Below are 18,265 nucleotides of genomic sequence, written 5' to 3'. Positions count from 1 at the left end.
CCCAGAAGATGAGCCTTAGGTGGAGAAAAACGATGCGAAGCCGGAGCCAGACCAAGCAGCGGCACTCATGGGATCTCTTTCTATCCAGCAGCTGCAAGAGGTGGATTTGAGCGGATCTTCAAATGGGCTTTTGGGCTTGATCTTTGAAGAACAGTGATGAATGGATCTCCAAGGGCTTTTGGGCTTGATCTTGAAGAACAGTGATGAACGGATCTTCAAGGGCTTTTGGGCTTGATCTTGAAGAACGGTTCACCTGGCAGAAACGACTTATTTCATCTGGGATATTATATTCAAAATTAGGCATTGGAAAATTCTATAAATACAAGCCTATTTCATTCATTTAAGGGACCAATTCATATTACACCTTGAAGCTCTGAAACTCCAAAGCTCTCAAGCATCCAGGTTCCCGAAGAATCAAGAAAGCCTTCTTCGTTCTCCCCATCACGATGCGTGACATCTTCCCAGAAGACTTCTTCAACTACTCAGTCAAGGCTCATTGCTACGAAGATTGCGAGGAACGACTCTCTCAGATCGCTTGACGAACCAATGCTCCTTGTTCGCACGAGCTTAAACTGCATGAACCAAAGCTCCTTGTCTGCAAGAGCCTAAACTGCAAGACACAAGGCTCCTCGCCCGCACGAGCCTAAACTGCATGGCACTAAGCTCCTGGTCTGCACGAGCATAAAAGGCAACACCAACGCTCCTTGTTCGCACGAGCCTAAACTGCACGAACCAAAGCTCCTGGCCCGCAAGAGCATAAACTGTGTACGGCAAAATCATCATCAAAATCATTGTTAAATTCATCACTCATTTGAACTACGTTTTGACTTGATCTCTTTGGAAGGGTACGTAGGCAGTTTGAATATTCAATTTCAAGTTCAGTCACATCAAATAAAAAATAATAATAAAAAAATGTTTTATTAAAAAAAAAAAAAATATATATATATATATACATATGTTTTATGTATCTAAAAAAAAAAGAAAAAAGGGGAATACAGATGTTATTACTTGTTTTCAAAAAAAAAAAAAAAAAAAAAAAAAGATTTCTTTTACATACATATACATACACATATATATATATATATATGTATGTATATGCATCAGCAGCAAAATGAGGCTATCCAGGCCCAAGTAACAACCTCCAAGCCCAAATTCCCTCCCACTTCCTGCAAGTTCTCGTTCCGTCCAGGCTCGTCTCTCCAAAGCTAGCGAGCCCAGTCACAAATCCAGGCCCAAGCTCTAGCTTGTCGTCTCTCTCCATCCAGGCCCAAGCTCCATGCGCCAGTCCTGTAAAAACCCCCAACTGGAATACCGAGAGTGAAGCCAGCAGAAGAAGACGGCGCACGGCGGTGGGGCAAGGCAGGTGAAACTGGACCAAGAGAGCGAGCTCGGAATCGAAGTCGGCAACAACGCCCCTCTCAAGCTCCGACTGCTCAACGCCACCGCTGAGATCTTCGGCACCGAGCTCCCCCCTGATTTCTAGCTCACCTTCCCTCCCAGGCTCAAATTTGCTGTTTTTACTTGGAATAGAGCAACAATTGAGATGGATCGGAGGAGACAAGCGAGCCCGGTGTACTCGCGGCAGTGGAGCGGAGGCTCGAGCAGCACAGGCTCTTCTCCGGCGATGTCGCCAGCGCACCCTCAGTCCCGGTTCAATCCGTCGGCCACCGGAATCTCCACCATCAAGTGAAATCAAAACTTCGCCGCTAAAGCCGCCGCTCAACGGATAGCTCAGTCATGGCTTCTGAGTCCATCGGCGATGACGAGGAAGACGACGATGATCTCGGTTTCCGATTCGCTCAGCCGCCTCATGCACCGTCTTCTTTGTCCGGAAATGGTTTTACTAACGGCGCAAAGCCTCTTCCGGCGATTTCGGTGACTCGGCCTAATAGATCTCCCCCGCATGCGTTGTTAATTTGTCCCATGTGGCAACTTGTACCTGGCTTTTGGGGACCCACCATGATGTCCGAGTATCTGCCACCAACTTCTCCTCCGTCTCCGGTAAAGCCCCCGTCAGTTTGTGACAACCCCTACTCCGCCAGCAAGCTTATCATCATCCTGCCCACCTTCTTCTTCTCCGCTGCAAGAACGACAGCTGCAGCAACTCAACGCCCTGCAGCAACCTTCTTCCTCCTCTACAAGCGTCTTCGATATCCACTGCTACAAACGGCGGCGACTCGTCCGCTTCGAAGTCACTCTTCTCCTCTGCTGGTTCACTTCAGCCTAAGCCTTGCAAAACATAGCCATGGCAGCAAGCGTAGTAAGTAGCAGAGGGCAGTGCACAGCCAACGGCGCACGCCACCTCGCCCTCCTCTTACCTCAGCCTACTATCGTCTTCTCTCGGACGAAGCTCCGTAAAGCCTTCAGAGGAAATGGTTCGGGATCAGGGTTCAAGGTGCTGAGATCAGCTGAACTGCAGTGGCATTGTGGGGAAAAGCCATGATCGGGGAACGGCCACCGAGGAAGACTCACTTTTACGGCATAGATCACCGAGGTTGTCCTTGCCGTGCTCTATCTCTTGCTTCATCAAGCTCGTCACACGACTAGCTGGTGGTGAAGCTCGAAGCACATCTCCGTCCTCTCCGTCCGCCTTCGTCCTTCCCTGCAAGTTCCTCTTGCCATCACCCAAATTTATACACAAAAAAAAAAAAAAAAAAAAAAAAAAAACAAAACAAAACAAAAGAAGGGTGGTGGTGCATCTGGCACCACGTGAAAAAAGGGAATGGTGCATGGGCACCAACTAAAGAAACAGAAAATAATACAAAAAATAAAAAAAAGGGTATGGTGCATCAGGCACCCGAAAAAGAAAAAAAATATATATATATAAAACATAAAGGAAAATTTGGGGATAGTAGACGGCAAAGAGGTGTGGTGACATGTGTGTATATATTTGTTATATATAAAAATATGATTTGTGGAGTTGCGTCAGACAAGCAGTGGCCATCACTTAAGTTATGATGGTGGATGTGAACACCACCGAAAAGCAAAAGGAAAAAGGTGGGTGTGCGTGTGTATGTACATAATATATGTATGTATATAGCAAAAAAAAAAAAAAAAAAAAAAAAAAAAAAAAAAAAAAAAAAAAAAAAAAAAAAAAAAAAAAAAAAAAAAAAACATTGAGAGAAATAAAGTCCATTTTATTTATTTTTCTGGGAATTTTTACATAAAATTGCATTCTACATACCAAAAAAAAAAAAAAAAAAAAAAAAAAAATTTACAAGTGTGCAAACAAACGGGAGGGAGTCTTTATTGCTCAGGTGGTGTCTCAGTACTCGGCGGAACTCCAGGAAGAAGAGGAGCCAAAGGTTGATCATTCGGAGCTTCACTACGCGGTACAGCCCCAGAAGACGAAGGCAAATGTTGTTGGAACAAACCCACAAACCTCCGATGATCAAGTAAAATCTGACCATCAGATTCCTGCATCTGGTCAATTTTCCTCTTCATGTTTGTGGCATAGTTGTGTGCGAGCTTGTGCAACTATTTATTCTCATGCTTGAGCCCTCTGATCTCCTGTTTGAGACTCATCACTTCAGCCGCCAACGATTCAACTTGACGGGTTCGAGCAAATAGGCGTTGGGCCATGTTGGACACAGAACCCGCACACTGCACACTAAGAGCCAGGGACTCCTTAACAGCCAACTCATCAGACCGCCTGGAAAGTAGTCTGTTATCTTTGGGAGTGACAAGGTTCCGGGCCACCACCGCAGCAGTCATATCATTCTTCATCACCGAATCCCCAACAGTAAGAGGACCAGTAGGGGATATGAAGGATGGGCGCCATATGTTATCTGGAGAAGACGGGACTACCTCTTCACCAAGGTTCAAATCAAAACGACGGTCGGAGGGTCCAGACATTTTCAAAGTGTTGAAGGAAGAAGAGATCGGACAAATCAAGATCTTAGAAGTACAAGAGGGGGAGTTTTCACAAGCGAAAATTCAAGTGTGCTTTGAAACGAACTGCATGCCTCTATAAAAAATCAGCACTCGACGGGATTTCAGAGATCGAAGAGGCAAGCTCAGAATTCGAAGAGGCAATTCAAAAATCGAAGAGGCAAGCTCAGAAATCGGAGAAGCATCTTGCTTTTCCAGACGCGTCGGCACCCGTCACACGCAAACTCAGCTTTGCAGAAATCACGGGTAATTTGTCGAAGCGCCAATCCCAGATATCGAAGAGGCGCCAGTCTTTTTCAGCCGTGTCATCACCTGTCATATGCACACTCAACTTTGCGCAAATCACGGGCAATTTGTCGAAGATTTTCGGTGAAGGAGAAAGCACGTGAAGTTTACTGTTCAATCACGCGTTAGTTGCCGACACGAGTGAAAGAATAGTACCTCTACAGGTATTAAGGGACCTCCTATAACTGTCCACCTTCACCTTCCATAGCAAGGCAGACATACAGAGCATTTCTTCATCTTCAAAAAAATGCTTTCCCAACGAAACCTCTCGAGTCATTCAGTGTTCCTTATTCCTTGGGGTACCTCTGCAAGCCAATAGCTCCAAAGCAAAAGTATCTCATATCACCAGGGTAGAAAGCAAGAATATCTCATATCATGCGTTCTCCCTGTCCTTTCCTTTGTCCTTGTTCTTACCTACAAAGACAAGGATAAAGAAAACAATATGCCGGAACTTCCACTCAAACTCGGTTAAGGAACCGACTGCTTGGAACCCTTCCCTGATTGCCTACCTAGCACTGCTCTCGAGTACTCGTTTCCCACTGCTGCTGTACTTCCAAAGAAGCTGCCACATCTGCCTGGAAAATAGATAAGGCAAGTGAAAATGATACCTTGCAGCATGTGGAGACAAGGTGCAGAAGGAACAAGCAGAGAAGAATGCGGTCTGCACAGTCAACTCAGCAGAAGGAGTCCGAGCTGAAGAACTCGAGAAGCTGCCATATCTACCTGAAGAAACAAGCAGAGAAGAATGCAGCATTCACAGTCAACTCGGCAGAAAGAGTCTGAGATGAAGAACTCGTTTTGACCCTCAAATTCTTGGGTCGACTTGCTAGGCGTTGTGGGCTGCATGTGCCGTTTCACCACCCTTGAATCAAGTCCTTAAAGATCAAGTCACCAACTGGAAGAAGAGCCCATCAATCTTGAAGATCATATCGTTGACCAAACTGCTCATGTGTGAATTATAAAGATTGAACGAAGCAAACAAGTCGTCACCTTTACCTCGTGCCTGCTTGCCGTGTGTTCGAGTCAGCCTTCAAGAATCAAGCCTCAACGGCCTTTGAAGAAGCTTCCAGCCAAATTCAAAACCAAGCCTCGACGGCCCTGGAAAAAATCACAAGTCCGATTCAAGATTAAGTGTCTACCACCCTTGAATCAAAACCTAGTTCAAGAATAAGCTGTGGAAAATCAACAATTGGAGGAATCTAGAAAATCCTTCAACCCAGTTCAAGATCAAAGCTGTGGAAAGTCAACAAAGCGCAACAAAATACGTGTCGATTCACCCACTACCAAAGCCAAAGATCATCTACCACATGAAGCTCCTTGTGGTCCAATTTCAACCTTCAAGATCAAGCCTCGACGACCCTCGAAGAAATTTCAAACAAAAAATTCAAGAACAAGCCTCAACGGCCCTTGAAGAAATCTCAAGCCCAATTCAAGATCAAGCCTCAAACGGCCCTTGAAGAAATCTCCAGCCCAATCCAAGATCAAGCCTCGAATGGCCCTTGGATCGACATCTACAGTAAGGGACTTCAAAACGCATCTCCTACACGTGACAATCACATGTATACGACGCGCCTTGAAGTGGGGGCATTTGTAGACATCGAAATTTCGGTAAATAAATGTTGACCGATAAATCAAAGTGTCAACGCTCATGTATTACATAAATTTACACGTAGCGTGTGACTCAACGAAAATTGAAATGAGTTGGAAAAGTCATCAAATAGGACACGTGTCAACACCTGGCAGAAACGACTTATTTCATCTGGGATATTATATTCAAAATTAGGCATTGGAAAATTCTATAAATACAAGCCTATTTCATTCATTTAAGGGACCAATTCATATTACACCTTGAAGCTCTGAAACTCCAAAGCTCTCAAGCATCCAGGTTCCCGAAGAATCAAGAAAGCCTTCTTCGTTCTTCGTTCATCGTTCTTCCAAGATCAAGCCCCGACGGCCCTTGAAGAAAGTGTTCTTCGTTCATCGTTCTTCCAAGATCAAGCCCCAACGGCCCTTTGGATCAACAATCATCCACCAATTCAAGATCAAGCCCCGACGGCCATTGAAGAAAGTGTTCTTCGTTCTTCGTTCATCGTTCTTCCAAGATCAAGCCCTGACGGCCCTTGGATCAACCATCCACCAATTCAAGATCAAGCCCCGACGGCCCTTGAAGAAAGCACCATCGTTCATCATCCGTTCATCCAAGATCAAGCCCCAACGGCCCTTTGGATCAACAACGTCGACAAATCCACACATCCAACCGTTCTTTAAGATCAAGCCCAAAAGCCCTTGAAGATCCGTTCATCACTGTTCTTCAAGATCAAGCCCAAAAGCCCTTGGAGATCCGTTCATCACTGTTCTTCAAAGATCAAGCCCAAAAGCCCCTTTGAAGATCCGCTCAAATCCACCTTCAAGATCAAGTCCACGGCCCTTGAAGAACGTTCATCCTTAGATCAAGCCCAACGGCCATTTGGATCAATCACACATCCACAAATACACACCTTACGGAGATCGAATCAGAGGATCAAAATAGAGAGATTGTAACCCAAAATCCTCTAAATACAAATATTTGTTTGTGCACGTTGTTCTTGTCTCTTTCGTTTCAGGAATTTTCCGTGCTCACAAAGACATCTCAAAGTCTCTGCAGAAAGTACAAGGAAAAATATTTAGAAGGCAGATCGCAAGAAGAGAATAAAACAAATAAAATAAAATAAAAAGAAGAAGGATCGCAAGCCCAGCCAAATCATAATTGTGTTGTGTTTAGGTTTGCTGGATAATGTTATGAGTGACTACTTATAGGCCAAGGCCGTTCTTCTAACAACCACCACAATAGCAACAACCGATCTGACGATCTAGGTTCCTCTTGTGGAGCCTAAAATAATCCCAAAAATTCTAGAGGCGACAAGTGAACTTTTATTCAAGAAAGACAAGATTGTCCTCAATAAATTGACAGGTTTCTCTGATGTTCCCACGTGTAGCTCACACCCTTGGAGGTCTCGACAACTGAATACGACTGCCCACAGCTCACCTGTCCTTGTCAAGGAATTAAAGATAAGGATTAATTACCCAAATCCTATCTTTAATACATTCCCAATTGAAGATTGACTCCAATCAAGTAAGTAATCCTAATTTAAATAAATTAAGGATTAATTACCCAAATCATATCTTTAATACATTCCCAATTGAAGATTGACTTCAATCAAGTAAGTAATCCTAATTTAAATAAATTAAGGATAATCACACCATTATTTCAAGATATTATTTCCTATTTAATATATTGGGAATATTTAGAGAATATCTCTTCATTAAACACTATGGCCGACCCTATCTCTATAAATACTCCATATTCTACCAAATTTTCAGAGCTTTTGCAACCTTAAAAAAAGCCCCAAACACTTTACTCTCTCAGATAAACTAACTTAGGTATCAGAGATCCGTTGACCTAACCCCCCCAACCTCGTGGGCGCGTGAGGCTTAGGTCTGTGATCAAATGTGTTGATTGTTTTGTAGGTGCATTTTCGTCAAAATTGAAGACGGCGGAAATTTGCATCGACACCCCTCATTTTGCTGATTATCTTGGAGCAGGGGCTGTCATGATCGGATTCGCTGGCATAAACATTCCTTCTGATGCTTTTAACAGACCAAAAGAAGCTATACTTGTGTTAGACCAGTGAAGCTCGCAATGCATCAGCCACGGGAAGGCCGGTTTCAGCTGCCCCTTCATAGCATACTTTGCATTTTACACGTAGAAATGTGTGATATTTGTACTGTTTTCAGAATTTTTGTAAATGTATCTATGATGGCGATATTCTAAGCTACAGTAACTTACGCAAATGGAAATCACACTTCGTGATTACCGTAGTTCCTTTAATTTCTTTCACTTGGATCAATTGACGATTAATGCGATTACAAATCAAGCTCATTTTGTAAGATTCAAGCGATCACTCCAATCTAAATGCACATAACGGTTAACCATGGCCATTCAATCAATTCCAAATTACTCCAAATCCAAATGAGTCCCTTTTGAGGACAAGTATATGTCTACATGTAATCATTAAGATTTCGAAACAACAAAGCCACGAATGAACGCTACAAGATCAATAATTATTCAATAAAAAATTACTGAAAACCGTCGAGGAGTCTACGGATCAATCGTGGAGCTTGACGAGCAGCACCACTTTTCAACGTTGCTTCCAGATTCTGTATTACGGGCACTGCAAAACAAAGGCAGCAAAAATTCACATTATTGAGTATTTAACCACATGGTTCTCCCATTAACCACAATCCTTCTATCAATTTATAGTCATTATCTGAAATCAAATGGCACTAATCACTAATCAAATACAAATTAAGGGGTATTAAAAACAAAGGAAATAAATAGAGACGAAGAATTATAAATTAGCTTTCAGAATCAAATAGGGCTGAGTAGTATCTAAAGGATAAATAACTTACTAATAGGAGCTCCCATTGGACTGCCCATAACTTCATTAGGAAGCTGCAAAATATAGTCCGGAATGGTTGCACCCAGCAAAAATTGAGCGACCTCATTGCTAAAGTTGTTGCAATTGTGAGTAAGCAAACGATAGGTTTCCACAGTATACCGGGAACTGATCCCCTGCAAATATATCTCAAAGACATCCTTGGGCACATGTGTGACACCCAAATCTACCACCTTTATTGGTGTCCCATATGCCGTTGACCCAGCAGGAGCATGTTTTATGCCTCCCCCAAAATAGTACTCATTACCATAAACCACCAATCCCGAGTGCCTGCGATTGAAAATTCACATGGAAGGTCTAATTACCTTTACACATGCCCTGCCAAGAAGAAAATACGAAATAACAATATTTCTTCATATCTGAGTTCGCATCGTGAGCGGTAGGTCTCGCATCGTAAGAGGTCGCACTTGGTGCGATGGTAAGTGCCTTCGCCCATGAGCGGTAGGTTTCGGGTTCAAGACTTGGGAGCAACCTCTTCATAAATGGGGGTAAGGCTAGCCGACATTCACCTCTTCCAGACCCTGCGTAAAGCGGGACCCTTGTGCACTGGGTACGACCTTTTATCGGAGTTCGCATCGTATTGCAATGAACAAAAAACACTTACCATATGCCCTCGATGGCTTTCCCCAAGACAGCCATGGCATTTGCCTAGCTAATCCTTGGCTTAGGTCATATACATTTAGAATAACCTTGTGACCCTCCTGCAACCAAATTAATACATCAATTAAAGAACTGCATTGCAAAGCAAGGGAAGAAGTCAAAATACAACAAATATAACAGAACACATCTCTGCCATCTCTGCGGTCCAATATCAAAACGCTCAGTAGACAAAAATGTGGGGTATTGAGCTAATGAAGATCGCGTATTCCAATTACCCTGATAAAGATAACAATTAAAAAAACATGGTAAGGGCCAAAATTCAAGGAGAAAAATAACAGATTCAGTTATAAGCAGCTAAAGCCGGACACTATGATTGCCAGAATCGACATATAAATGCCCGAATTCTAAATTTTGCAAATTTCTAATACAAGTTAGAAAAATAGTACGGGTTGCTCCTGTGCTTCAACCACCATCACCAAAAAACGTAAAAATGCACAAAAATCACCAAATTGTAACGCAAAACAATTTTATTCGTTTAACATGGGGGCAGCCTCTCCATAAAATAGAGGTAAGGCTAGCCGACATTCACCTCTCCCCGACCCTGCATAAAGCGGGAGCCTTGTGCACTGGGTACGACCTTAACATCATCAAAATATTTCCCAATTGCAAAACAAAACCAGTAATTGGGGCTACTTTGCTCAAATCTACACTAATTATCATACAAATCACTAAATCAATGAACAAAATCCTGAATTACCCTCCAAAAACACCTTTTAAATATTCAAATATAGCAATTACATACAGTAATCTACCTTAAGCATTGGATCCCACTGATCAAACCAAAAACCCTAAAAATTTCGCAAAAAATTCCAAAATTTATAAGTTTAAATTTTTCTACAAACTCTCAACAAAATCGAAATTTTTTTACGTAAAGCAAATTCGATTAAACAACTGAAAGGCTGATGGATGAATATTAGGGATTCAATTGGCGTTTTGTAACGAGAGAGAACGTACCTGAGCGCGAAGAAGCCACGAAGAGAAGTCCTCACTTTTCTGCGATTTGCGTGAGCAGGTTCGGATCCGTCTGATAGCACCAAAGCTCAACAGCCCTTTTCTCAACCTGCAAGTTATGGAAGAAGAGAGGGAAGGAGGGAGAGAGAGAGAGAGAGAAATGTTTCCACTATCAAATGACCGTTCTTCCCACAATCCAGCCAATTGGTTACGTATAAGTTTCCACTATCACAACTGGCCATGTAACTAAACAACTTGATTAACTACTAATTAAAGTACTTTAAGCTTCTAATTGAGATCAAGGTAATCACAATCATAACACCGTCGCTTTAAACACTTTTCCAACTAACTGGGATGACAATTTGGATTCCCTGATCCCACATCTATGACGTTTTAGAACTTACTAACCAGTTATGTTGGGACACGTGGATTGTCATTCAAAGCCCACGCGCTCTCTGGAAAATAAAATATTATTTCACTTTTCTTATTTTTGGCGCGACCTCCTGCTAAACTCTTCCCGCTGGTCTTTCCTTGTATTAAAAGATGAATACAAATTAGGCTTTTTTTTTTCCTTTCTATTTTAGGAAATTTAATGTAGGTGATAATTTTATATATTTAGACACGAGTTGTTTTTTTTTTTTTTTGTGGGTTAACCACGAGTTGATGTTTTGAGCAAGGTTTAAAAGACGTTAAGCGTTAGTCGGGCGATGGGTTGGGGCCTAACGTCTAGGCGCCTAGGCAAATTTAAGTAAATCTATTATATTTCGTTTAAATAAATGTCTGCTTATACTTAAAAAAAAAAAAATATATATATATATATATATCATTATAAACTACAAAATAGAATGACATATATATTATGAAATATTGGAACATAATGAAAAAGAAAATATAAGACACACATATAATGTGTGTTCATTTAAATATGCAACAAGTCTCTTGCAATTTATTGAAGAAAAAAATGCAAAATGAAAGTTATCTATTTAATGTCTAAGTAAGTCGCAACCTAAGCGGGTGCCTAAGCTGGTTTGGGCAGGCTAGACTAGTGCCTAGGCGATCTAGACAGACGCCTCAGCAAGTATAGACGCTATTTCTTAATCTTCAAATGCTTTGGTATTAATCAGGATGGTGACCAACTACCTAACGCATAAGCAGTGTTAGGCGGGAATTTTTAAAACAGTGGTTTTGAGATGAATTTTCAACTGGTATCAACAAAAACAATTTTTCTTTTGAAAAAAATTACATTCCAACGCCATTTCTTTGCAAGGTTGCATCGAAAAAAAGGAAGAGCGGAATGGTGGTTTAAAGTCAGTACCATTTGTTAAAATTTTCTTTATTTATTAAAAAAATTTTGATTGATCAATTACAATATTTAAAATATTCTGTAAGCTTTAATAAATTACCCTTTTTTCTTGAATGAATTTTTTTTTCTCTTCACTGGGCTTCTACCATTTTTAGGTGAGATATTGTCATTTTCTTTGTTTATTTTATAGAAGTGATAATGGGGGAGAGAAGATTTGAATAGAAACCTCATGCGAGAGATGTTTTAACATATTCGGAACACAAGCTGGAATATTATGTGTCACAATACACGTAGAGAGATGATATATTTTTTAGCGTTCTTTCATTTGTGTTGTGACGCGTGGTATACCGGCTTGTATTATGAATAGGTAGAAAAATTTCTCACTAAATACAAAAGATAATATTCTTAACCAACTAAACTACAAGCTCATTATATTGTCATTTTTCTTTTGATTGGGTAAAACTTTAACCCATCAACTAATTTGTTTGAGTATTTAGCAATAAACCTTCAATTTTAGCCCCAAAATTTATCTAAAAGTCCCATTTTGGGGTCTAACATTTGTTTTTACAAATTTCACCTAATTCTTTTATTTGGAACTATGTCATGTTTTGTTGGTATGAATGCAATGCACAGTTGTTCAAAGGCCAAATGTAACTAAATGCTTGTATAAATATTTGGAAAAGAATGTTCTCCGTAACAGTTACACACAACTATTTGTTGACGTCTCATATTACACACATTAGCCAACCGGAACATAATAAAGTTTACCACTTAGTTACTCTCTTTAAATATCAAATTGTCACAACCCGTCCCAAATTATTTCTATCGGTGTTGTGAAAAGACTAAAATGCCCTTGGACATTAAGTGTGTTGTGTGTGTTTTAGCTTAATATTTTGACCCATTTAAATCCTTTTCCTAAATTTTTGGACTCATTTAGGATTTAAGTTTTTATGGGTGCCAAATCTGGACACACACACCCACACGTGCAACTCACTCTCTCTCTCTCTCTCCCTCGAAATCTCTCTTTATTCGTACAATTGTACGGCCATTCACCATCCACCCTCAACCAGTCGCGGATCGAGGTTGTGGATGTTGGTATCGTGCTTCTTTCAAGCTCAGGAGTCGAGTAGTGGTTTTGGTTGGACGTGAAATTGATCACTCATATATTTCATGCATTTATACCATCAATTTCTAAAGTCTTTGTGATGTTTTTGTGTTAAAATTGTGGCATTTTACCTTACCTTGTGTTAATGTACAGTTAATTTTGTTTTAGGATCAATTTCAAGCAAAATGGAATAAAGAAAATAGAAAAAACAAATAAAAGAACTAGAAGGTGGAGCACTAGGAAGTGTGAATTGAAATGGCTGCCTTTTGTTAAAGGAAAAGACACGGCATAAAGAAGTAGACAGAGAGGATGGCACACGGGACAGAAAGAATAAAAGAAAAGAAAGCAGGGAGAGTGGATTGATAGAAGGATAGCACAGCAGCAAGGAAAAAGGGGAAATAATACACGGCAAAGAAGTGGGGAAGACACGGACAGAAAAAGCAGAGAAAGGAAAACAGAAAATAAAGAAGTGGGAGGACACGGACTGAGTGGAAGAATAAAAGAGAGGACAGACTGACGTGAGAAGCAGAGAGAGATGAGAGACTGACAGAGAGCAGGCAGAGACTGACGGACAGAAGCAGAGGGCGCAGAAGGAGAGAAGAAGAGGCTTCACTCTATTTTTCTTGGTTTTATCTTCTCAAACCCATGTTTTACTTTTGGTTTAATTTGAGAATTATGTGTAACTAAATTTTAAGTAGTTAGGGGCTGTTTTGAAGCCCCGAATATGATTGTCATTTTGTTGTGATATTTTGTTTGAATGACTTTTATGAAAGGATGAAAATTGTTTCACTACTTATGTCATTGATAAATTTTTTATGTGTTTCTATGGATGCATACATAGTGAGCATATCTAGGATTTTAATGCTATGAATATATGTTTACCTGCCCTTGTTGAATGAGGACCTACATATGTTCTAGAGTAGCACTTGTTAATTGTGGTTAACATGTGAACCGATTTCTAGGATAAGTAAGACAACGCCAGTACTTACGATGCCTTGTGATGACTCAAACTCTTTTTATTTTTAATGATTTCTACTTGTTAAATCTATGAACACGCCATTCTAGATTGCATGTTAGGGACTAAGTTAAGTTGAAAACGTCATTCTCTTAACATACTACGTAAGAAAGAGTAATAGGTTGAGTTCTAACAGTGAGCCAACTTGAGCATCTTCATCCGGAAATAAAAGGGATTTGAATGAAACATAACATGCTTGCATGATTATTTGGTGGTGGATAGCATTTCCCCTAACTCGTTTTCTTAACTTGTGAATTAAAATCTATTGGTATTATTTAAAACTTGTTGAGGTCCTGTTTTGTCAGATTTAATTTAAATAGCTAATCAACTCCAAAAATCCCAAAAATTTGTGTGAGCATAGCTTGGTGTGTCTAGTTTATGTGTATAAAATTTCGTTGCATTTGGATAAGTGTAAGTTAGTCTCATAATTATTGTTCGGTGGCTGGTCAATGGAGACAGCCACCCTGTTTTTGTGACATTTTAAGTATTTGGATAAAACAATCTTCTGCGGGAAAGACCCTTATTTTCATATACTACAATCGAAATTTTTTAGTGTTAATAAGGAAAATTAATAGGATATTTGTGGGCTACTTTGTGGTGTGCTTTTAATCCTACCAAATTTTGGCGTCGTGTCGCCGGGGAGTGTTATTTCTAAATTACTTATTTTTCTATTGTTTTCTTTTCTTTTCCAATTAGTGTTTTTGTTTTTATTTCAGGTACTCTTTGTAGTACATGCATACTCGAAAGTCTAAGAGCATTGATCTAGCTTCCTACGATCCAGAGATTGAACGAACATTTCGAAAGCTTCAAAGAAAAATCAAGCAAAAGTGTGCATCGGTGTCTTTACCACAATCTTCTCCACCACATTTAAGTTCGGAAGAGGAGGAGGAACCACAAGAAGGCATGGCTGATAACCGTACATTGAGGGAGTTGGCAATGCCAAATACGGATCAACAACCATTGTGCATCACATATCCAAATGCAGAAGGAGGATTTGAGCTTAAGTCCGGCATGATTCACTACTTGCCTAAGTTCCATGGCTTCTCAACAGAGGATGCCAACAAGCATCTCATGGAGTTTCACGTGGTATGCTCAGGAATGAGACCAGCAAATGTGGATGAGGAGCAAGTCAAGTTGAGGGCATTCCCATTTACATTAGAAGCTAAGGCAAATGAGTGGCTTTACAATTTACCTTCGGGATCAATGAACACATGGAACCAGGTGAAGCAAGCATTCTTGGAGCAATATTTTCCGGCCACAAAAGCTGCAAGCATAAGGAAAGACATATGTGCAATCCGACAACAACATGGAAAGCCCTTTGGAGATTACTATGAGTGGTTCACACATTTGGTTGCATCTTGTCCTAACCATCAGATTTCAGAGCATTTACTAATACAATACTTTTATGAGGGATTGTATGGTACTGATCGTGTAATGCTTGATGCACCAAGTGAAGGAGCATTCATGGACAAGACGCCTACTAATGCTAAGGCATTGCTAAAGAACATTGCTGGCAACACACGACAATTTGGAGGGAGAGATGAGCTACCTTTTAAGAAAGTTAACGAGGTAAGTGCTAATTCTAGTATTGAATTACAATTAGCTAACTTGACTAATCTTGTGCAACAGGTTATTGTGGCTCCAAAACAGGTGTGTGGTGTATGTTCAATGATGGGACATGCCACATACATGTGCCCTTCGTCGATGGATCAAGGTGGTCTTGAGCAAGCTAATGCATTAGGAGGATTTCAAGGGCAACAAAGGCAAAAGTATGATCCCTATTCCAACAACTATAATGCAGGATGGCGTGATCATCCACACTTAAAGTGGAACAATCAAGACAACGGACAACAATCTGTTCCCAACAACTATAACCGTCCGCCTGGCTTCTTTCAAGCAAGACCGCGGGCACCATTTCAGCCTCAACAACAACAAGCTCCAAGTAAGTCTCTTGAGGATTTAATTGCTTCTTTAGCTAACTCTACTCAATCTCATCAACAGAAAACAAACAAAGCAATTGAAAACCTTGAGCGCCAAATGAGTCAGTTAGCAAGTTTGATGGGGCAACAACACCAACCAGGAAGGTTGCCTAGCCAAACCGTGGTGAATCCAAATGCGGAGCAGATGAATGTTGTGACTTTAAGGAGTGGAAAAGAAGTTTTTGAGCAAGGTGAGGCTTCAACAGAAACTGAAAAGTCTCCTAAAGATACAGAATTGAACAAAAAAGATTTTGATAAGGTAAGTAAAGAAGTTCAAAATTCATTTAACTCATGTGTCCCTATTCATTTTCCTCGTTGGTTTATGAAGTCTAAGAAAGAGCAAACTGATAAGGAAATCTTGGATACTTTCCGGAAAGTCCAAGTGAACTTACCTCTTTTAGATGCCATAAAACAAGTGCCCAAGTATGCAAAGTTCCTTAAAGAGCTTTGTACGAACAAGAGGAGATTCAATTATCAAGAAACTGTGGCATTAAGCGAGGAAGTATCAGCTGTTTTGCAGAGAAAGCTGCCACCGAAGTTGAAAGATGCCGGTAGCTTTACCATTCCATGTGTAATTGGAGGCAAAGAGTTTGGGAGAGCATTGTGTGATTTGGGGGCATCCATCAATCTGATGCCATATTCAGTGTATGAGTCATTGAACCTTGGAGACTTGAAGGAAACAAAGGTAGTAATCCAGTTGGCAGATCGTTCAAATAGATATCCCAAAGGCCTATTGGAGGATGTACTTGTGCAAGTGAATGAGCTCATTTTTCCCGCTGACTTTTTTGTTCTTGAGATGGAACATGATCCTATGTCTACTGCACTTCCTCTTATATTGGGAATACCATTCCTTAGAACAGCACGGACGAAGATTGATGTCTACGATGGTACCTTAACCATGGAAATTGATGGGGAAAACGTCAAGTTCAGAATCTTCAATGCTATGAGGTATCCTAGTGAATTAGAATCTTGTTTGTCTATTGATGTGTTTGACTATTTTGTGCAGGATTGTTTTAATGAAGGTGTGAGACAAGATAATTTAGAGAAGGCATTAGTGCATAGCATTACACATGGAAATTTTAACTATTCAGAGCACATTGAAGAAGAATTAATCCAAACAGTGGCCTCTCTTGAGTCTCTTTCACCAATTCGTGGTAAGTGTTCTTTTTATTTTATTTCTCTTCCTACTTCTAACGAAAAAACTCTTCCTTCTGTGATTCAGGCACCTAAATTGGAGCTTAAACCGATCCCTAAACATTTGAAGTATGTATTTTTGGGAGAGGATGAAGCATTACCAGTCATCATATCGTCACAACTCACAGCAGAAGAGGGGGAGAAACTGATCTGGGTACTGAAGGATCACAAAACTGCCATAGCTTGGAGCATTGCAGATATCAAAGGTATAAATCCAGCTACATGTATGCATAGGATTCTGCTGGAAGAAGGTGCAAAACCAACTAGGGAAGCTCAACGCCGTTTAAACCCACTCATGATGGAAGTCGTAAAAAAAGAGGTTATCAAACTTCTTGATGTTGGCATCATATATCCTATTTCAGATAGCAAGTGGGTAAGCCCTATTCAAGTAGTCCTTAAACGATCTGGAGTCACAGTTGTTAAGAATGAAGTTACTGAACTAATGCCTACACGTGTGCAAAATAGTTGGAGAGTCTGTACAGACTATCGAAAGATAAATAGCACCACACGCAATGATCACTTTCCACTCCCATTCATTGATCAAATGTTAGAAAGGCTAACTGGTCATTCTCATTATTGTTTTCTTGATGGCTATTCTGGGTATAATCAAATTGCAGTTGCTCCGGAGGATCAAGAAAAGACGACTTTCACATGTCCATTTGGCACATTTGCATACCGGAGGATGCCGTTTGGACTGTGCAACGCCCCTGCCACATTTCAGAGGTGTATGGTAAGTATCTTTTTTGATATGATTGAGAAAATAATTGAAGTGTTCATGGATGATTTTTCAATTTATGGTGATTCTTTTGATACATGTCTACATAATCTGTCCCTAGTTTTAAAACATTGTCAAGAAACTAATCTAGTGTTAAATTGGGAAAAATGCCATTTCATGGTTTCGCATGGATTAGTTCTAGGGCATATCATATCTGAAAAGGGAATTGAAGTTGATAAATCTAAAGTAGAACTTGTTAGTTCTTTACCCATCCCTACTACTGTCAGGGAGGTTCGTTATTTTCTTGGACATGCAGGTTTCTACCGTAGGTTTATGAAGGATTTCTCAATGATTTCTAGACCCTTGTGTCGTTTACTTCAAAAGGATGTAACATTTGATATGAATGAAGAGTGTGTGGTAGCATTCAATAAGCTTAAGGAGTTGTTATCCACGGCTCCTGTAATCATGCCACCAGATTGGAGTTTACCTTTTGAGTTAATGTGCGATGCTTCAGACTATGATGTTGGTGCAGTTCTAGGGCAGCGTGTCAACAAATTGCCACATGTCATCTATTATGCATCTCGAACACTCAATGATGCACAGTTGAATTATTCAACAACAGAGAAGGAGCTTCTAGCTGTTGTATTTGCTTTAGAAAAATTTAGATCTTA

The 18,265-nt window shown here is 40.4% G+C and overlaps 1 protein-coding gene and 1 pseudogene across 1 annotated transcript in view; one reads left to right on the top strand and one right to left on the bottom strand.

The window, feature by feature from the left end:
* LOC108173479 (transcriptional corepressor LEUNIG_HOMOLOG-like) overlaps nt 1-18,265 on the top strand; it is an 82,051-nt gene that overhangs the window by 21,044 nt on the left and 42,742 nt on the right. The window lies entirely within an intron of this gene.
* On the bottom strand, nt 8,130-10,501 carry LOC139187544 (uncharacterized; annotated as a pseudogene).

The sequence above is a fragment of the Malus domestica genome, chromosome 05, assembly GCF_042453785.1.
Source record: "Malus domestica chromosome 05, GDT2T_hap1".
NCBI lineage: Eukaryota > Viridiplantae > Streptophyta > Magnoliopsida > Rosales > Rosaceae > Malus > Malus domestica.
This window is presented reverse-complemented; position numbering and strand designations above follow the sequence as displayed.